This window comes from Lycium barbarum, chromosome 11 (genome assembly GCF_019175385.1).
Source record: "Lycium barbarum isolate Lr01 chromosome 11, ASM1917538v2, whole genome shotgun sequence".
In the NCBI taxonomy this organism is placed as follows: Eukaryota; Viridiplantae; Streptophyta; class Magnoliopsida; order Solanales; family Solanaceae; genus Lycium; species Lycium barbarum.
In genome coordinates, this window is record NC_083347.1 from 122,954,946 (window position 1) to 122,963,095 (window position 8,150).

The following is an 8,150-nucleotide window of genomic DNA, read 5'->3' on the forward strand; positions in this document are numbered from 1 at the left end:
CAAAACAATATTTTGTCATTGAACATCGCATATTATAATCACTTTATTATTAAAAACCGCATAAATAATTGGTCCTTACACAAGAGCATTTCAACAAGCGAACAAAATCATCATCAAACACTTGATCAGAGTTTTAAAAGGCAGTTTCAGGATTCGTCGCTGGACGGTACACTGACAAAATGCTTGGGGCCTAGCGTGCAGGGCTTAGTTCCTGTGAGGCTTACGCCCTAAGCGCCCGACTGTACGCCCTAAACACGTTTAATGTCCAACGCTCGCGGCTCGCCTTACAGTTCTTATACAAATTATATGCATTCCTTAGTTAAATCGGTGACCTTCATAATTCTTTAACAAATGAATGATACTTAATAGTTTTTCATCTTCTATAGAAATAAGAAGATTGAGTGTAATCCAAATAACAAGTCGTAATATTACATATTTACTATTTGAGAACATAGTGAGGGTCACTTAATATTTCAGAATAGCTTTTATTTCATTGTATTATTTATACTTGTAACTTTTATTTCATTGTATTATTTATACTTGTAAAATTATGTTTATATATAATCAAATTGTAAGTGGCGTATAATGAATTGTTTTGATTAATATTTTTGTGAGGATCAAACGCATATATATGTATATATATACGCACTTCTTTTGTTTATAGTTTTCTTTTATTTATGTTTTTACATAATTTTACCTATTTAAAAATATTTATCGTAATTATATTATTTTATAAAATACTAAAAATTAAATATTCATGGGGCTTAAGCCCCGCTGAGGCATATGTAAACCAAACAACACGCCCCACCTTTTAAAAACATTGCACTTGATATCCAAAGGAAGAACCCGATGAACAATTAGGGGTTCATTTTATACCCAAATGGACAGGTAAACTTAGTGAAGACACTTACGCGAAGCACACCTACATTAACTCCTGCGTAACTTATTTCTAAACCAAACATCACGTTGGCTGTGTTTGGTATGGAGGAAAATATTTTTCGAAAAATATTTTTCAATTTTCGTTTGGTCAAAGTAGGAAAAACAAGTTCACAAGTGGCATTTCAACAATCACCCAACCCACCCCTTCCACCCCACCCCCTTCAAAATAATTTATTTTTGTGTTTTCTACACCCCACCCCCCTTTCAAAATATTATTTTTTCCTTAAAAAAGTTTTTATTTTTTATTTTTTACACCACCCAACCCTACCCCACCCTAGGGGTGGGCATGGTACAATATTAAAAGCTTCGGTACGGTAATTTTGATTTCTAAAAATATTATACCATTACCGTACCAAATTTATTCTGTATGGTTTGATATTTTAAAGTTCAATTTCGGTATATTACGGTACGATAAATCGGTACCATAATTTGTCCGACTTCGACTTACATATACTCATATCGTGGAGAACTATGATTTCTGTTACTTAAGAAGCGTCTTAATCATTATGTACTAAACACCTTACACATGTAAAAATATTCAAAAACAAGTACAAGCAATCCCCTTCGTAAATCAATTATACAAAAAAGACATTTAAATCAAGATAGAGTAGTCACAGTTCCAACGTTTAAACAATTAGTTTTCTAATAATACTAGTTTATACATTTGTTAGTATTATAATACTAAGATATATGAATTGTATATGTAATTATATACTTCGGTATGGTATTCGGTATTTTCTTTATGAATATCGAATACCGTACCGAATACCAAACTTTTTAAAAATGCATACCAAATACCATAATACCAAAATTGCGATATAAATTTTTTTGATTTCGGTATGGTAATCAGTATTTGACATACCATGCCCACCCCTACCCCACCCCACCACCCCCTCCAAAATAATAATTTTTTTTTTCTAAAAAAGTTTTGAAAATATTTTTTTTTTGGTTTTCTGCGATACCCCCTACTCCCTCCAAGAAAATTATTTTAAAAAAATGGTTTTGAAAAGTTTTCTTTTTTGATTTTCTCCACCCACCGCCCCCTCCCCCTGCCCGCTCACCCCCTACCCCTCCTAAATTTTGTACTTCATATTTAATTTACCTTTATAAAAAAATTATAAAAGTTTGCGTGGTTAAATTTGGTGTGGGGTGGGTTGTAGTTGGGGCGTAGGGGTGGGTAAGAAATTTTTTCTCATTTTTTATAATTTTTTATAAAGTAAAATAAAATATATGAAATAGAAAATTTGGAGGGGGGTGGGGGGTGAGCGGGAGGGTTGGATGGAGCGTTGGTGGGTGGTGGTGTGGGGTTGGGGTGGGTGAAGATGAAGTGCGTTCCAGGGTGGTGGTTGGGATTTGGTTGGAGGGTGGGGTGGGGTGTGTGGTGGAGGGTGGGTGCTTGGGGTGGGTGGTGGGTGTGGGGGTTGGTGTGGTGTGGGGTGGTGGCATTGGGGTGGGGTTCGTGGGGCTTGGGTGTGTATTTTCCGAAAAATATAATGTTTTATACCTACCAACCGAACATGAAAAATAAGCAAGAAATTCACTTATTTTTTCCTACCCAACCAAACATGAGAAAATAAGTAGAAATTCACTTATTTTCCAAGAACACACTTTTGTGGAAAACATTTTCCTGCATACCGAACACACGTTTAATTTTTTTTTCTTCGTCTATTATGTAATTGGGCAACTTACGTGTCTTCATAAGTATAGCTAACACGACGCACCTCATTACTAATATACTAGTAGAATTTACACTAAATTTATGTATTAGTACATTTTATTATGTGTAATAATATACTACTAAGAATACTTATATTAGTACACGTTGTATATAGGGCAAAATCCGTAGACGCCACGGGATGAATCAGAGGATGACACGTGACAATGGTGATAGATCAGATTAGAGTGAACAAACGAGGGCTCCGGGAAAGCATAAGGATGCTCCGGAGGAGTAAATTGGCAGCCGCTTCCGGAGATAGAAATTAGAAGAGGTCCGAAAAAGCATGCCAACTCACTGTTCAAATGTCATTCAATGTGCAGCCATTGCAAGAAACCCCAAGTCTTCCTCCAGTCTTAAATGTGCATTATTAATCTGTGCGTTTGACATTAATATGGGTAATGAATAGGGCATGATTTGTGGATCATACACCCCATAGCTCTAGTATAAAGAGATGTGCTCATCTCATTGTAAACATCATCTGAAACATTATACAACAATACATAGTATTCATATTATTCTTATCATTTGCTCTTTCTTGCTTAATTTGTGGTGTTTATAGTGATTCACCGCGCGAAGACTTTAGCTCAAAGACTCTCCAAGGCCCACGCTACGCAACTAATTATGCTTTATTTTCATTTGTCTAGTTAATTATTACTTGCTATTTCATAATTTTAGTTACACTAATCCATGTGTCCTTAACCACGTACACAAATTTAACTGTAACAATTTTCTATGTAAACACACGTGGATAAGTGTCCTTAAATACTAAAGTACCTTTAGGGCCTGTTTGGAAAGCCACCCAGGTAATTGGAATTGGGTGTAATTGGGTGTAATTACACAGTTTGGCCTCTTTGTTTGACCAGGTAATTACACAGTTAGGTGGGAATTGGGTGTAATTGACAGGGTGTAATTACACTCTCCAATTCTCAAGGGGGGGGCTGAGAATTGGGTGTAATTACACCCTGTAATTACAGAGTAATTTTTTAGTTTATTTCTTTTTTATTTTATTTTATTTATTTTCTTTTTTATTTTATTTTAATTTCTTTGATTTTCTATTTTTTTTTTATTTCTATTAATTAATTTTTTTTTATTTTTTAAAATATATTTTTCTTTTTATATTATTTATATTTCATTTCCTTTCTTCTCATTTCCAACCTTTACTTCTTGTGGTTCCATGTAATTGCTCATATTTTTTTATTTTATTTTATTTATTTCATTTCGCATAACAGTATTATTATTCTAATTTTTGAAACTACATCTCTTAATATTAGAAAGAATGAGTCATTAACAAACTTGACATATAATGAGTGACGTTATTAAAGTATAATTTCGTTGTGAATGTGGTTATAGACTTATATTTTCCCTTTCTTTTGAATTATAGGAGTATTTACTTATGTTACGTTGGAACTTACTTATGTAATGTTGGAATTTGACATAAGAGTATTATGTTAAAAAAAATTCTTTTGGATTTTGAATTTAGGTTATATTTTTTACTTTAATTTATTTGTTTTAATACTATTGACTTGTTACTTCACATTACTTGTTGTTTATTTTTCACTTATAATTGATAGAATTTTTGTTAAACATTTGAATAATATTGTAGCATTATATTTATAAATATTCTTTTTTTTCTCAAACATCAAATCCCATGATGTTCTCACAAAAAAAGTATTTATAATCAATTAAAATAAAAATATTATTAATTTGAAATTATATATCAACTATTTTTTACAATATTACTTACAAATATATGATTAATAATTAACATATTTTCAAGAAATAATGTGTTATTAAATAGTTAATTTAACATCATGTATAAAGGCACATATTTTTTAAATATTAATTTTAAATTTTTATAGTGAAGTTTTATTTTAAAATTAAATTAACTGTGTAATTACACTTGTGCAGCCAAACAACACACTTGTAATTACACTATAATTACATTATGACAAACAAACAGGTCATTGTAATTACAATACTGTGTAATTACTAGGGTAGTAATTACACCAATTCCAATTACCAGGTGGCTTTCCAAACAGACCCTTAAAGTAGTGCAGTTCTGGAATAACAAATCCAGCATGTTATGTATCGTCGTATAACAATTCATATAGTACTAGCACGATATATTAATTCTAATGTTTTATTCATAGTAGCGGTGGAGGTAAACTTTTCACTAAAGAGATTCAAAATATAACGAAATGAATAAGCATAAGAAGAAGCTTAGGGATTCAACATCTACTAAATATATACATAAAAAATAATTTTGATCTTGTATATATAATGTAATTCTTTTCTTTTGAAAACAACCTCTCTACCTCCTCAAGGTTGGGGTAAGGTCTGGTACGCTCTACTCTTTCCAGACCCCATTTGTGATATTACACTGGATATATATTGTTATTGTTGTTATATATAGTGTAATGTTTTACAAAAAGAATTCTGATTAATCCCTTACGATACCTAGCTCCACCTTTGTACATTAGCAATCTCTATATTATATTTTTTTCTGATTTAACCAATCGGTGTTTAAAATTTATCATTCGACTAATCTAGATTCATGTCATAAGAAAACTCATTAATGGGATTTTAGTGCTCCAAGCTAAGATTAAACACAATACTTTTGTTATATAAAGATGATTTTTTTTTTTAATTATTCCAGTACCTCCCTTAGTGATTCAGTATCTACATTATAATTCCTGCATGGCTAGACCTTAAACGACCCCTTAAATGATGAAACGTTAGGGATGAAATCAAATTTAAGGCCTAACATCAAGAACATTTGTGGAATTTTCTCTAAAACTACTTGCGCAATTGTTAAAGATCCAATATTTTTTATTTACCACCAATTTTACAATACCAGATATGACACGCGACCTCTAACTAGATTATGGTTGTAATTGGGTCGGATGCATGAGTCGGATTTTTTTAATTAATTTGAGATTTAAAATTTGACTGATTTAATTAAATGACGTTGACCTCTAATTGAAGGTCACGTGTCATGTCTGGTATTATAAAACATGTGTTAATGAAAAATGGCATAGATGAGTCATTTTGGTAACGAGCGATGCCATAAATGAGTCAAACTATTGATCAGTGGCATAAATGAGTCATTTCCAACAATTTGATGCATATTTGAGCCTTTTTCGTTGTTTTAATGGCTAAAAATATCTTCCGAACTAATTTTTAGTCATTTATAGCTCCTGTAGTTATGAAAGTTAACAAATATATTCCAAATAACACCATTGACTTCAGGCGGTGGATCGGGCCGGGTAAGATATGAGAATGAGTTATTTTTTATGAAATCAGGTTATTTGAATTAATTTGAGAATTACCGTCAAATGAAGGATATATTTGCTAACTTTGATAACAGCAGGGCCATAAATGACCCAAAATTAGTTCGGAGGATATTTTTATCCATTAAAATAAGGATATTTTTGACCCTTTTCCCGTTAGAGAAAGTAAATTATGTTAGAAAATGTTCAAAATCCAATCCCACAAAATGCAAGCAATTAATTTGCCACCAACATTGTCTTTAATCTTTATTCCTTTTGGGGTAGTTTGATTTGAGTTGAAAAATAATTAACCTCAACATAAAGTTTCACTTAAAATAATACAATGTTTCATTTCTGTAGTAACCCCATTAAATTATACGAAAATTTATGTATTATTTTATGTAAACTAAAATATGAATAAGAGTATGTATAGTAACACATATATTAAATTACTTAAAGACAAAAATGTACTTTTATAGTAGAGGTTAATTTATGTATATCATTTTCGTTATTAATTATGTGAGACTTTTTTCTCTTCAATCAGTCCGAGAAAAAATGACATTTTTTAATAGTAACAATTTAAACTTTAGACTTCTCATTTTTCCCTTAATGATATGATTTATAGAAGCAAAAATATATGTGACTTATTTTAGATCATAAATTTCAAAAAAACTTTGAACTCTGAGCTCATTCAAACACTTTCACATAAAATTGAGACGTATAGAGTAATAACTACCGCAAAACAATATATTATCATTGAACATCGCATATTATAATCACTTTATTATTAAAAACCACATAAATAATTGGTCCTTACACAACAGCATTTCAACAGCGAACAAAATCATCATCAAACACTTGATCAGAGTTTTAAAAGGCAGTTTCAGGATTCGTCGCGGGACGGGACACTGACAAAATGCTCGGGGCCTAGCATGCAGGGCTTAGTTCCTGTGAGGCTTACGCCCTAAGCGCCCGACTATACGCCCTAAACACGCTTAATGCCCAACGCTCGCGGCTCGCCTTACAGTTCTTACACAAATTATATGCATTCCTTAGTTAAATCGGTGACCTTCATAATTCTTTAACAAATGAATGATACTTAATAGTTTTTCATCTTCTATAGAAATAAGAAGATTGGGTATAATCCAAATAACAAGTCGTAATATTATGTATTTACTATTTGAGAACATAGTGAGGGTCACTTAATATTTCAGAATAACTTTTATTTCATTGTATTATTTATACTTGTAAAATTATGTTTATATATAATCAAGTTGTAAGTGACGTATAATGAATTGTTTTGATTAATTTTTTTGTGAGGATCAAACACATATATATGTATATATATACGCACTTCATTTGTTTATAATTTTCTTTTATTTATGTTTTTACATAATTTTACTTAATTTAAAAATATTTATCGTAATTATATTATTTTATAAAATACTAAAAATTAAATATTCATTAGGCTTTTGTCCCGCTGAGGCATATGTAAAATGCCCCCACCTTTTAAAAACACTGCACTTGATATCCAAAGGAAGAACCCGATGAACAATTAGGGGTTCATTTTCAACCCAAATGGACAGGTAAATTTAGTGAAGACACTTACGCGAAGCACACCTGCATTAATTCCTGCGTAACTTATTTCTAAACCAAACAACACGTTGGCTGTGTTTGGTATGGAGGAAAATATTTTTCGAAAAATATTTTTCAATTTTCGTTTGGTCAAAATTTTTGGAAAACATTTTCTTTAGAAAAATAAGTTTAAAAATGGAGAAAATGACTTCCCTAATCAAAGTAGGGAAAATAAGTCCACAAGTGACATTTCAACAACCACCCAACCCACCCCCCTTCAATTTTTTTTTTTTTTTTTTTTTTTGTGTTTTCTACACCCCACCCCCCCTTCAAAATATTATTTTTTCCTTAATTGTTTTTTTTTTGGTTTTTTACACCACCCAACCCTACCCCAGTATTAAAAACTTCGATACGGTAATTTTGGTTTCTAAAAATATTATACCATTACCGTACCAAATTAATTCTGTATGGTTCGATATTTTAAAGTTCGATTTCGGTATATTACGGTACGGTAAATCAGTACCATAGTTTGTCCGACTTCGACTTACATATACTCATATCGTGGAGAACTATGACTTCTGTTACTTAAGAAGCGTCTCAATTATTATGTACTAAACACCTTACACATGTAAAAATATTCAAAAGAAAGT